Source organism: Alternaria ethzedia, assembly GCF_023757985.1.
Source record: "Alternaria ethzedia strain BMP 0044 chromosome Unknown scaffold_21, whole genome shotgun sequence".
Taxonomy (NCBI): domain Eukaryota; kingdom Fungi; phylum Ascomycota; class Dothideomycetes; order Pleosporales; family Pleosporaceae; genus Alternaria; species Alternaria ethzedia.
Window position 1 is genome coordinate 509 of NW_026056214.1, and position 15,266 is coordinate 15,774.

Genomic DNA, 15,266 nt, shown 5'->3' on the forward strand with positions numbered 1-15,266 from the left:
TATAACCTAAGTAGATACACTTAGTATATAACTCTAATTACTTATAATTCTTATAGAGGTTATTATTACTAAAACTACTAGTTATCTTAAAGCTCTAACTTAGTTAAGTATTAGAATTTATAAAGCTCTAAGATAGTTAAGTATTAAAAGCCTAATTACCTTATATAAAGCTACTAGAGAATAAACTATTAGCTACTATTATTCTAGAAGAAGAAGATAAAATTTAAGTAGTAGCGTCTTTAAGTTAAGCGTAGTAGAAAAGTTAAGCACTTAACTATAGAGCGCTATTAAGTAGAGTACTATTACGCTAAGCGCTATTACGCTAAGTACTAGCTTACGTATTATAATTACTACTACTAGAGGTATTATAATTAGAGCGTAGAACGCTATTATAGTAGAAGCTAAAGCGCTAGCGCTTATAGCTAGAGTTAAAGTTAGAAGTTAGGTTATTAAACTAAATTATAATAGTTAGCTATTAATTTAGGTATAAGAGTAAGAACTTACTATAGTAATAGAAAGAATAAAAGAGTAAGTAGAGTAGTATATTAAGTAGAGTAGAGAATTAAGCGTAGAGCTTAAGAGCGCTAAGGCTTAAGAGCTAAGAATCTTAAGTAGATAAGTTAATTAGATAGGTAGCTTATTAGCTTATTAGCTTAAGTATCTTAAGAATATAAAAGTAGATAATTATAGTAGAGAAGAGAAGAATTAGAGAACTTATTATTATAAAGTCTCTAATTCTAGCCTAAGCGCGCACCTATATAGAAAGCTAGCGTAGCTTATTAAGCTATTAATTACGCTATAAACCTTACCTAGAAAAGATTAGAAGCCTAGATCTTACTATTAGAATTATCTCTTACTAGTTAAATATCTAGATTTCTATAGCTATTAGCTATATTCTAAGCTATTATAAAGTAATTTCTAAACTAATAGAGTTAATTTCTAGGCTATTAAGCTTTATTTAAATAAGTAAAAGCTTACTACTATTAGTATTAAGTATAATTAAATGCTTAGTTAGGCTGTAACCTACTACTACGCTCTAGATTCTTAAGCCTAGACTCTACTAGAGTATACTAATTATAGTAGATTTAATAGAATTAATTTTAGTAGAGTAGATTAATACTCTTACTACCTTAGAGAGTATATTAAAGTTAGAGAGTAGTTGTAATTACTTAATTACAGACACGTAATTGCTTAGCTCTTAGATATATAGCTAGAGATTTTATTCTAACTTTCTTTAGAAGTAGATTAATTATAATATACTTAATTATCTCTAATTATTAATTGTCTCTAGCTCTAATAGTAGACTAACTAGTAACTAGTATTATCTATCTATTTTATACTATATAAATACTTAACGTTAGTTATATAATATAAAGCCTAGAATAAGAAACTTAAAATTAGTAAGAAGAGGCTAATACTCTATCTATCTAAAGTATATAAGTATTAGCCTTTTAGTATAATTATTTATAGCTTAAATACTTCTCTATATTTCTATAATACTAAGAAAGAAAGTAAAGTGCTATAAGTTCTTTTATAGTATTATAGCGTTATTAGTGTACTTTTTATATAGTAACTAGCTAGTAAACTAAACCTACGTCTAGAAATTAATATAGTTACTAGAGCTACGCGTATATTTAGCTATACTTTAGAGAGTGTCTAAAAGTAACGTAATAGGTATTTAATATAGAGAGTTATAAGAACTTAGAAAGTTATATACTTATAGTAGAAGAAATAACTTATAGAAAATATTAACTATAACTTTATAACCTCTATTATATAAGGTAGAATCTTCTCTACTATATTAATTAGAAATAAGCTCTATATAGCTTAGATTGCTAGTATAGATATAAACGTAGAAGGCTATCTATATTCTCTATAATATTAGAGTAGTGTATATCTAGTTCTCTACTCTATAAGATACTTTACTCTTAATATTAAATAATATAAGAAAGTAAGACTAGAATTATAAAAAGCTTTAATTAATTTAAATATCTTTATTAAGCTACTAGAAGCGTTTATTAAAGTTACTAGTTAGAAATATAACGTCTTTAGTAGTAAGAAAAGTGCTATCTATAAAGGTAAACTTAGTAGAATAAATAATAAAGAGATATATATAAAGTATAGTAAATATCTTAGCTTTAAAACTTATACTACGCTATACTATAATAAAAGTATATAATAGTGTAAGTAGAGTTTAATCTTAGAAAGCTATACTTACTTCTATAGATAGATAGATACTTAGGTAGTTAGAAGATAGATAAGCTTTAGAAAGGTAGTATAGTAGCTACCTTAGCGCTATAGTAATTATATATCTACTAATACTAGTAGCCTAAGTCTTATACCTATCTAATCTAGCTAAATACAAATAGCTAGATAATAAGAGCCTACACTTATTTTAATCTATATAGTATACCTCTAGAGCTAGGTATAATATTATATATAATAGTAACTTAATAAAATTAGAAGATAAAGATAATAGAGAAAGAAGAAAGTATTTTAAATTTATAAGATTAGGTATAAAGTATATAAATATAAGAGAGAAATTAATAAAAGTACCTAATATCTATTACTAGCCTATTTCTATAAATAGTTATCTACGTAATATATTATAATAATATACTACTTATTAATACTTATCTTTTAAATTAATATTACACTAATAGTCTTAACTAGATTTTTAGTTTTAATTAGGCTTTTATTTTATTCTATACATCTTATTATAGTTATTATTAACTTTATTATTATTATCTTTACTATTTTAAGCTTTATAGTCTAGTCTATAATTATAGTAATAGTAAAGCTAGTAGTCTTAAATGTCTTTGTAGTAGTAATAAACCTATCTACTATAACTACTAACTATATATTTAGTAAACTTTATAACTTAAATAGTAAGACTATAGAGCTAGTAAACTATAGTAAAATAAATTATAATAGTAAACCTTATAGTAATAAAGTACGTAAACTACCTAGATAGAGATATAGAGTTTATTATAGTTTATTATAGTAAATATTATAAAGTATCTATATAGAGAAATAAATAAAATAGAGTAGTAAAGTATAGTAGCTAGTTTCTTAAAGTAGAGCTTAGAACGTTATAAATTAGAGTAATATACTATCTAGAAGCTACGTAAATAAAAGAGTTATAACGTAGCTATATATACTTACTAGAGATAGAATTTTTATAAGCTTAGAATTCTACTCTTAAGTAATTATATAAGCTACTAGTAGTTATAGAGCGTAACTTAGACTATATTTATAAAAAGCTAGTACTATATTAGAGTAGTATTATAACTATAAATAAATATTAATAGAGTAGAATATAAGATTATAAAAAGAAAAAAATAAGTAAGGTTCTATAAAAAGAAGATAGGTAGCTTTCTTAGCGCTTGTTGTAGTAATATTAGGCTATACTTTTACTTCTAGATATCTTATAGCTCTTATCTTATACTCTTATATTCTTTATAAGAAATTTTACTCTAAACTTATACTAATTAGTATTACTTAGCTAATAGCAAAGTTATAAGCGCTTTACTACGTAGAATAAGCGCATTCTCTTATTAATAATATTAGCTTAATATATACACTTCTACTATATCTATATAACTAAGATAACTACTACTATAGACTAGTATATCTAGTTTATAACAAGGTTAAAGTTTTTAAAGCCTTTAGAGCTTAAGAGCGTAATTATAGAAATACTAAGTAGTAGAGATAGAATATATATAAATATAGTAATATATAAGATAGCTATAAAGAGTTTAATTATAAGCTATACTTAAATTAGTAAGTCTACTTATTATAATATAGCTTTACTAACTAAAAAAGCCTAGAAGTACTAGAGTAGATACTAGTAGTATAATACTAGCTTTACTATTACTTCTATATTATATTAATAGCCTTCTATATAGAATAAAGTACTAGTTATCTAATCTTAATATACTTAGTGCGTAATCTAGTAGTAGACTATTACTTAAAGATTAATAGTAAAGAAAAGCTTATCTAAGTATAAAAGTTTAGGTAGGTATTATAATAAGTAATATACACTTATTCTATTTATTACTTAATATATAAGTTATATATAGTAGATAATATATATATAATATACTATGTAAATATACTAGAGGTTAATCTATAGCTTTATTATAATTTCTCTTTCTTTCTCTACTATTAGTAGTATAAGTAAAGTTATATAATATCTATAATTAATATATAATAAGATATATAATAAGCTTCTATAGTAGTATTCTTATAATAGTAGATTACACTTATAATAGGTAATACTATACGCCTATCTCTACGCTCTTATTATACTATTTAGATATTATCTACTACTTCTCTATACGCTAGAAAATTATATTAACCTTTTCTACTTTAGTATTACTATTATATAGATAGCGTACCTAGATATATATAAACGTATCTACTTTTTATATAAGTTTTCTAATAGTGTAAAGCTATATATATAGCTCTTAGATAGCTATTAGCTAGATAAAACTATATACCTTTTAGGCTAAGAACCTTACTTATAAAAGTATTTATCTTTTCTAATTAGAAAAAAAGTTATATAATATTAGAGTACTTTATATTTTAATAAGTTTGCTTTAGTAATAGAGCTATACTAGTATAAGTTAGGTTAGATAACGTCTACTAGTAGATTAATAAGTAGTTTACTATAGTTAGTAAAGAGTAGAAGGTAGTACTTAACTACCTAATTATATAATATATAAGAACTATATAGACTAGTGTAAAGCTTTATTACTATAAGTATAAAGAAAAAGTTTAATTATACTTCTTATCTAATAACTATCTTAACTTACTACTATAGTATTAGAAAAGCTATTACGTAACGCACTTACTATAGAGAGTATATCTATCTATTAACTAAGAGCTCTTACTAATAATAGTATATCTTAATCTCTAATAAACTCTATAAAGACTAGAATATTATATAATATCTAGAAAGCTATTAGTAGTAATATAGGTTTTGTGTATAAAGCCTACGTTCTAGATATTATACGTAATACATATATAAACCTTTCTAAGATTTTAGTTATCTAAAGTATATCTAATTTTACTATTTAAATAAAGTATATACTTACTAGATAATAGGCTTAGAAGGCGTAGAAGCTAATAGTGCTCTTCTATTTTATCTAGCTAGTATAAAGTAGAACTTTCTTTTATCTAATTCTATAAAGGCCTAGTGTATAGCCTAAGATAGTATAGAGAGTAATAAAAGTAAGATTAAAGCTTTAGTCTTTAATATTAAAACGTTAATCTATAAAAGTAAGTCTACCTAATTCTATATCTCTTTTATTATTCTAGCTTCTTCTATATAGCTAGATTAAGTGCATATTCTATTTTAGAGAATATTTCTTATAATAAAATTATTTTAGGTAAAGTTAAAGTATAACTATATTAATATACTAGCTTCTAATACTATAATAATAGAGTAACTTTCTAAAGCTCTACGTTCTCTTAGAGCTGCGTTTAAAAAGTAAGATATTAAAGATAATAGCTTTATAAACTTATCTACTTATATCTACTACTATAGCTAGAATATATTCTATAAGTATAATCTATATTTACTACTACGCCTCTTTTACTATAAAGTTAGAGATAAGAGTAGTGTAAATGCGTTCTATAAGTTTTTATTAAGTTCTAACTTTAACTTTTATAAGAATTCTATTAGCTTATTTATTAGAGATATAGTTCTTTTAGATTAAATTAATTACTACTAGTATATTATTAAGTATAAAGTATAAATAAGATATAATAATATTATCTTTTAAAAGACTACTAAATAAAGATAGTATTTTATAGCACTATCTCTTTCTCTAAATATAGTCTTTCTTATATATTATAATCTAAAGTTTAACTACTTAACTACTATTAAAAAGATTACTAAAGAAGAAAAACTATAATTAGCTATACTATTAGGCTTTCTTATACTATCTATAGATAAGTAAAGAACTTAAAAAGAATAAGAAAAGATAGCTACTTTTATTAGAGACTCTAATTAGTTTACTACGCTATTACTAATAGTTATATTAGAGAAATATGTCTAGCTAGATACTACAAAACTAGATATTCTACCTATTATCTAGATATCTAAAATAATATATTACGCTAATATCTATAATAATATTATAAGAGTCTATTATATTCTAAATATATAGTCTTAAGCTTATCTTAGAGATAGACTCTTTACGTAGATAATAGATAAATATATATTTATAAAAGTAATTATTTATAGATATTAATAGACTAATTCTAATTACTAGAACTTCTATAGTAATAGATTATTACCTACCTCTAAAGTAGAATAGCCTACTATATCTCTAACCTTATTTTAGAAGGTAAAAGAATAATTTTCTAATTAAGATAAAAGACTATATACCTCTAGAATTAGCTATATTAAATAAATTTATACCTACTTTTACTATCTACGTGTTATACTTAGACTATAGTTATTAGATAATAAAGTTAACTTAAATCTTTTATTTATAAGTAAGAAGTATAGCTTACTTATCTATAAGCCTCTAACTTCTAGATCTAGAGTAGATTATAAAGTCTACGTATAAAAACAACTATAATAGAGTAAGAGCCTAGATACTACTATAAGAGATAAGGTTATATATAATATAAGTATATTAGATACGTCTATAATTAGCTACTAAGTATTATTACTAGAAAAGTTATATAATAGAGAACTTTAGCTATATATACTAGGTATTCTATTATCTAAAAACTAGTAAAGTCTCTAAAGTCTTCTATAAAGTGTATAGCTCTATAGAATTAAAAGAGAAAAAAAGAAAGAAGATATCTATATAGATAATAGTGTACGCTATCTACTCTATAATAAGTACTTTAATAAACTTTACTTATATAATAAAGAAGAAGAAGCTAATAAGAAATACGCGTTATATAAGAAGTAGAATTTATTCTATATCTAATAGAAATATAGTTTCTATAATCTAAGTATTAAAGATTATAATTAGGTAAATTAGTATAATAAAGTTTACTAGAAGAACCTTTACTCTAACGTTACTAATATAAAACGCGAAGTTAGTAGTACTAATATACTATAAAAGATTACTAAAGATAAGTAATACTTTATATATACTCTTTATTAATTAAGAGAATAGGCGTAATTATATACTCTATCTAAAGAAAAAGATTTATATATACTTTATAAGGTCTTAAAGGCTTAAATTTATAGCTATTATTAATATAAAGATAAGAGTTACTTTTATTCTTTATATATTAATATTTATAAAAAGAATATAGCTCTTAAGGCCTTAGTATAGAATACCTAGTAATCTAAGAATTTACTACCTTAAAGTCTTTCTATATTAAATATAGACTATAGAGAATAGATTATATAAAGCTAAGGTATACTTTCTATAGTAGTAACTTAATATATAAGTAAGATTAGAAAGAGAGAGTAGGCTAAAAAGTAACTAGCGTATTATCTACTATTACGCGTACTATATAAAGGTTAATAAGGTTATAATAGAATAATTAAATCTAAATTCTATATAATCTCTTTTATTTATAATTACTCTATATTATCTTATATATTAGTAAGAGCTATAAGAAGTATTCTATATATTAAATTTTAATAGTATTTTATTCTAGTAGAAACTCTATAGTGTATATAGCTAGTAGAAGTAAGACTAGCTAGATCTACGTCTATTATATAAATGTAAGAAGTAGGTAAGTAGATTTCTCTTTTTACTTAATACACTAATATATATATTAGACAAAGGTTATATATATACTCTACTACTACCTAATATACCTAGTATAGCTTAGTTATATAGCTTTATAATTAGATAAATACTTTTATAACTTAGTAGTAAAGTATCTATATTATTTACTATGCCTAATATTATCTAGAGTAATATTCTTTATAACTACTAGTAAATCTAGATCTAAATAACTAGCTCTACGTAGTAGAAGGTAGTAGAGAAACTTATTAAAAAACTTATAGGTTATAAGAATAAAGCTATTAAATATATATATTTTACGCTTATTCTTTATATTCTATATATAAGCTAATTCTCTTTAGTTATATAATATATACTCTAAACTAAGGCTAAACTACTATATACTAAATAAGGTAAAAACAAAAGATAAGAAAAATATTATAACTCTAATATAGATTATTATACTAAGAGAGAGTCTATAGAATAATAAAAGAAAAAAGTAATATAAAGATATAGTTACTTAAATAAGCACTTTCTAGAATATCTATCTTAGTTCTTTCTAAGTTCTTAGAGAGAAATTTAATAGAAAACTACCTAACTAGATTAAAAAAGAAAAAGATATATAGAATCTTACTAAATAAAAGAAGTATAAAATAGCTATAAAACGTACGCATTTACGTTTAAGTATTAAAATAAGCTATAAATATAGATTATAGAACGCCTAGCTAGTAATTATAAGCTTACTACGCCTATATAATAAGAAATTACTACTATATAAATAGGTAGTTAAGATATCTAAATATATAATAGATAATTAGAATTATAGTTTATTACTTTGTAAAATTTTAGATTAGCGTCTAATTTATATAAACTAATACTTTTATCTAAAGAAACACTACTAGCTATTTAAAATATTTTCTATTAAAGCTCTTATAATTAAATATTATATTCTTATTATTATTACTAATAGTCTTTAAAGATAACTTAGAGAGATAATTCTAGAGTATAATAAAGTAGCTAAGAAAGTAGCTAAGAATATAGCTAAGAAAGTAGCTAAAGAAGTAGCTAAAAAAGCTCTATATAAAGAGAATAGAATTAAAAATAAAAAAGTCTTTAAGAAAGAAGCTAATAAGTTTAAAGAAGCTAAGAAAGAAAGTACCTTAAAGAAATCTAGTAGTAGATTCTAGCTAGATAATAAGAAAAAGATAGAAATATCTATATAGATACTAGATAACGTTAAGTATAAGAAAGTAATAAAGTTACTTACTATGCTTTTTAAATTTTGTAGTAAGTTTATTAAATTAATTTATAAAGATAAAAGTGTTAGAAACCTATATTCTAGATAGTTAGATAATATTATATAACCTAACCTAGCGCAAGTATAAGTAGATCTAGAGAATTATTACCTAGAAGGTAATAATTTGTCTATCTTTACTAGATAATATACTATTACTCTACTATCTCTTATATTCTATATTAATTAGTAGTTACTTATCTAATAAAAAGGTTAATATAGAATAGACACCTTAAGTAGAAAGTAGAAGATTTACTTATAATATAAAAAGTAAAGAAGATAAACGCTATATAAGATAGTATAGACTAGTTTATAGCCTTCTCTAGTACTTTAAAGCTATATTATTCTATTTAGTACTACTTAAGAAACTACTTACTAAATTTAGTCTATTCTTTTTTACTTTTAATATAATGCTATATCTCTCTTATTCTTACTATCTAGTACCTCTTCTCTAGTATCTAATTAGCGCGTATTTAGGCGTAAATACTAAGGCGCTAGAAGATTTATTACTAACTCTAACGCCTCTAGAGTTTAATCTAGAAGTATTTATTTAGCTTAGAGTAGTTTAGATAAGTAGCTTTTAGTAGCGCTATACTTATACTTATATATATAATATAAAGCCTAGCTTTAATAATAATTTATTTTATTCTAGAGATAAAATTAATTAAAAGTATTACACTTATCTAAAAGACCTTAAAACTCTATCTAAAGATAATTAAAATCTAAATAAAAGCCTACTATCTTATTCTAGAGACTTTTAATAGCTAACTAAGGCTTACTTACTTTCTTTTAAAAGTAAATAACTTTAGCTTAAAAACTACTAATTTTCTTTTCTAAACACTTTAAAATATTTTAGATTTACTCTTTTACTTTTTTTTAATCTTACTCTTATACCTTACGTAGATATATTACTAATTTAGTAAGATAGCGTATATTTTATATATAGTGTTCTCTCTATTTTATAAGCTCTACTACTAATTTAGAAAGATTTTTATTTTTATAGATAAGAGCTTTATTTTTTATAATTTCTTTATCTAGTAATATCTATATAATATTTAGTAGATTTTCTTTATTTACGTTAATCTTCTTTACCTTTATAAAACCTACTTTAATTATACTATTATATAGCTTATTAGAAGTAGAAAGTATATATCTAATCTTCTTTTAAACTAGATATGCTAAGAATACTCTTATATATCTAGTCTTAGAGTTTACTAGTTCTTTTTCTTCTTTATTTTCTTTTCTAGTACTCTTACTATTCTTTAAAGTAAAATTACTTTTCTCTTTAGCTAGTAGTTACTTCTTACTTAGTACTACTCTTTTAAATCTTTCTTTTTACGTAACTACTAATTATTAGACTTTTAGTTCTTTTTCTTTTCTATCTTCTCTTCTAGTACTTTTACTATTCTCTAAAGTAAAATTACTCTTCTCTTTAGCTAGTAGTTACTTCTTACTTAGTACTACTCTTTTAGGTCTCTCTTTTTACGTAACTACTAATTATTAGACTTCTAACTAGTTTAATCTATACTTACTATTAACTTTATTATTTATAATATATCTAAAATCTTTGTATATCTTTTCTACTATTAAGTAAGTATTACTAGAATTCTCTTCTAGAAGCTATAGGTATATATAACCTTTTCTAGACTATAGCTTACTTTTACTACTAACTTAGTATAAGTTAGCTAGCTAATTCTTAAGTATCTTTTATAAGGTTTCTTAAGTATTTATACTAGATAGATCTTTATAGAAAGAATATAGCGCTAGAAGAACTACTAGAGTACTAGTAAATTAGAATATATAGATATTAAAATAGGTAGATAAACTTATCTCTATTTAGGCTAGGTACTATGTATACTATATATTTGTATTTACTCTTTAAAGCTACTAGCTATCTACTTATCTACTTCTTTATCTATAAAGCTAGCTACTACTAGTACTATTAAGCTAAGATTATATATTAAAAATAATTACGTATATAGAGTAACTAGAGCTACCTAAATTACTCTATCTATTCTACTTAGTATTAAAATATAAATTTATAAAAAGATATAGCTAACTTATAAGAAATCTAACTTTACTTATAGTACTTATTAAATAGAACTATAAGTATAGTAGATAGTAATACTACTACTATATTTATCTATATATTATTTTTCTTTTTATAAGCTAGCGCCTTCTAAGTATTACGTACTAGAATTTCTAGATACTTAGAAGAAGTAGGTATAGTAAGTAACTACTTAGGTAAATTTACTATAACACTTCTAAGAGCTTATAAGAATACTTTACCTAGCTATTTAGTATAAAGAATATTACTTATAAATTTTACTATTATAGATAAGTTAAAAGGCTTAAGAAATTTATTAAGTACTCTAAAGAAAAGCTTATTAGAGGCTAATCTATCTTAAATATTTTTTTATATCTTTATATAATCTTTATAAAGCTTTTTATTCTTAATATACTTACTATATTAATCTATACTAACGCTACACTTATAACTTTTTATTACCTTACTAGTAAGTACTTTTATAGATAGATATACTTTATTATTAAGTTTAAATTTAATCTAGAAATTCTATTATAAAATATTTCTATCTCTCTAAGCTTATACTTAGTCTAATAACTATATATTCTAGTTATTAGTGTACTTGTATTATTATTTTATAGCTATACTTTACTAATATTAACTTATAGCTAAGTAGTAGAAAGAATAATTATATAAGAGAAGAAGTTATAAGTAGCTAGAGTAAAGGTAGAAACTTTTAAAAGCTAGAAAGTAGTGCTTAATTTTCTCTAGGTTCTTTAACTAAAATTAGAAAGTAAATTTATATATAGATAGCGTAGCTATCTAGATAAGACTAGAATCTATAAGTAATTAAAAGAAAGATTATTTACACTATTTACTACTTTAATCTTTTTATTTACTTAGTCTATAAAGCTTAAAATTTACTATAACTAGCTAGAATTAAATAAGTCTAAGATCTTATACGTTATTAATTACTAGGCGTAATAATATTATACTTTTGTATAGTTCTAGGCTACTTTCTTAGCTAGATTTATTTCTACTAAGTATTATAGCTATATATTACTAAAGTCTAAGTAATAATAAGAGTAAAAATATAGTTTAAAATTACTATAGGTAAGTAACTACTAAGCCTACTCTCTATAACTCTACTAGTAATAGCGCTAACCTTCTTAAACTCTTACTTAATAAATTATAATAGTAGTAATTACTATTAAATATATTCTTATACTTTTAAACACCTTTAATACACGTAATTAGAGCGCTTATACTAGACTAGGTATATTTATTCTTATTATAGCGCTCTCTATTCTATAGTACTATAATAATCTAAAGAGAATCTAGAAAACTATAAGCTAACTACTTTTTCTACACTTAATATAACTTATATATAAGAAGATTCTCTATAAGAGAGAAGTATTATATCTCTATAAACTCTATAGCGCTCTTTATTATAGTCTACTTAATAAGTTTACTTTAGTAGAGAGTATACTATTAATTATAAATCTAATTATTCTAAGTTTATATTATATTAGAAGACATTACTAAAGATACTACTACTAATACTATACTTATTAAACTACTACCTAAGTATTAGTTTAGAATACTAGAGATATTCTCTAAGATAAATATATACTAACTACTATAGTAGTAACTTAGTATATAAAGATTACTATATAGAAGATTCTAAAAATACATTAGTTTATCTATACTAAGAGTAATAGTTTTTAGAATACCTACGTTAACTACGCTACTAGAATATAAGCTAAAAATATTTATATAAAGATAGTACCTATAAAATCTTAGTTAAAGATACCTAATAAGAGCTATTATAAGACTTAAAGTATAGGCTAAACTATAGTTAGATAGAATTAGTATAGACTAGCGTAGTAGAGTATAACTATACTATTACCTTATAACTTAAATATAGGCTTAAGAAGCTTTATAACTTAAAAATATTAGTATACGTAATAGGCTTATAAATAGATTACACTTACTAGTGTATAATTAACTTATACTATATCTCTCTTTTAATATTTCTAAATAAACTTTTCTAGTTCTAAATAATTAGAATTAATAAAGTTAGTCTCTAGTTAATACTATTTTATAGCTTTTTTTATAGCTTTAGCGTTATATAATAAACTAAGTAGTACTAGAAAAGATAATACTAACTTCTTTATAGAGCGCTTATTTCTAGATTAATCTATAATATATAAAAATAATAATTAACTAGTTAATATCTTAATAGTAAAGATATAAATAAGCTACTTACGTAATAATTTGTTATTATTTTTAGTACTTTAACTTTAGTAAAAGTTAGACTTTACTACCTAATTAACTAGAGCTAGAAGCTATTCTTTTTTAGTTATTAGATATTAAATAGTATATAAGGTTTATAGGCTAAGAACTACTAAGCTAGTTAGTCTATAGTAAGCCTTTTAGTTATAGTATACTAATTTACCTATAGTTTTCTTATAATACTTTATAATAGAGATACTAATATTATAACTAATTAGCGCTTTAGAATATAAGAAGAGCTAGTAGATAATCTTATAAATTAGGCTATAGATAGTAGTTAACTTTCTACTACTACTATACCTATTAATAAAAAGATATAGGTATATATTATATCTATTAAGTAACTTTTTTATAAGTAGTTAGAGGCTATAAGTAATATTATTAGTTATTATAGAAGTTATAAAGACATAGTAAAAGAAAGCTCTTAGTAGATTATACTTCTTTTTATTTTAGAAGTAATAATGCTAACTTCTAGATATAGTAATTATAGTACTAGAAACCTTAACGTTAGTTTAGATAGTATCTACGTTTACTATTTTTATAGTAGTAATTTAAAGCTAAGTTATAATACTCTAATTAGCGTATTATACCTCTAACTTATATATTTTAGTAGTAGAAGAAGCCTATAATATATAAGATAGCTTAGAGAGTAGAGTAGATAGTAAAGTAAGTAGTTATTTAAGAAGTAGCTCTACTAGCTAATCTTATTAGTCTTACTTAAGATTTTTAGGTATATATAATATAGATACCTCTCTAGAAATAACTAGAAACTTAAAATAACTATAGAAGGCTAGATAATTCTATAAGTCTTATAGTTATAGAACTAAACCTCTCTCTTAAATAGTTACTAGAGCTAGACGTAGTAAGCTTAGAGTTTCTAGTTTCTAAAGAGGCTTAGTGCTATTATATTATTTTATAAAGGTAGTAATTTAATACTAAAGATTATTATTTTATATTATATACTAGTATAGTGTATTACTAATATAGTTTATTATAGTCTATACTCTTAGATCTTACCTTATTAGATTATATAAAAGGTATACGTAATAAATCTAAAGTAAACTATTAAGTTCTACCTCTTTAATACGTATATACTTAGTAGAAATATTATTAATTAAGAGTAGATAATAAGTAATTAGTATAATAACGTATATAATTTAGCTATAAGCTAGCGAAAGTGTATATCTAATAAATAGTACTTATTTAGTAACGTTTAGCTACTTTACTAATATCTAGATTATATACCTCTAGTGTATAAGAAAATACTATACTAAAGATATAATAATCTAGAGAAGAGCGCTTATAGTATTAACCTAGAATTCTAAATTCTTTAGCTAGCTAGAGTTAATAAAGCGTAGTATATATAGTATAACTATAAGTAATTTAAAAACTTTAAATATAGAATAGACTAATACGTAGAGTAAGGCGTAATAGAGAATAAAGTAAAATAGAGCTTAGAGAAAGCTAAGAATTATATAAAACTTATTTTATAGAATAATATTAGTAAGAAGACACTATATATAGTAGTATATATACTAACTAGAATATACTAAGGTATCTTACTTACTACTTAAATAGAGTATACGTAAGAGAACTAAACTATTAAAGCTACGTGCTAAGATTACTTAAGTGTTAGTAGCTAAGTAATATATTACTAGTTAGTATACTAAACTTAATAAGTAAAAGTTAGAATCTAAACTAGAGATAATAGTTAGATATTTATACTACGTATTAAAGAGTATATAAAGCTAACTAAATATACGTAGTAATAGTTTTAGATAAAGTATAGATACCTATATAAGTAGTTAAGAATATTTAATAATTAGAATATCTAGAGCGTCTTAAAATTAAGCTATAGTACGCCTTTTAGTAATATATAGAGTATTTCTATATCTTTAAAACTATAAATACTATAAAAGCACTACTACTAGTTATCTATAAG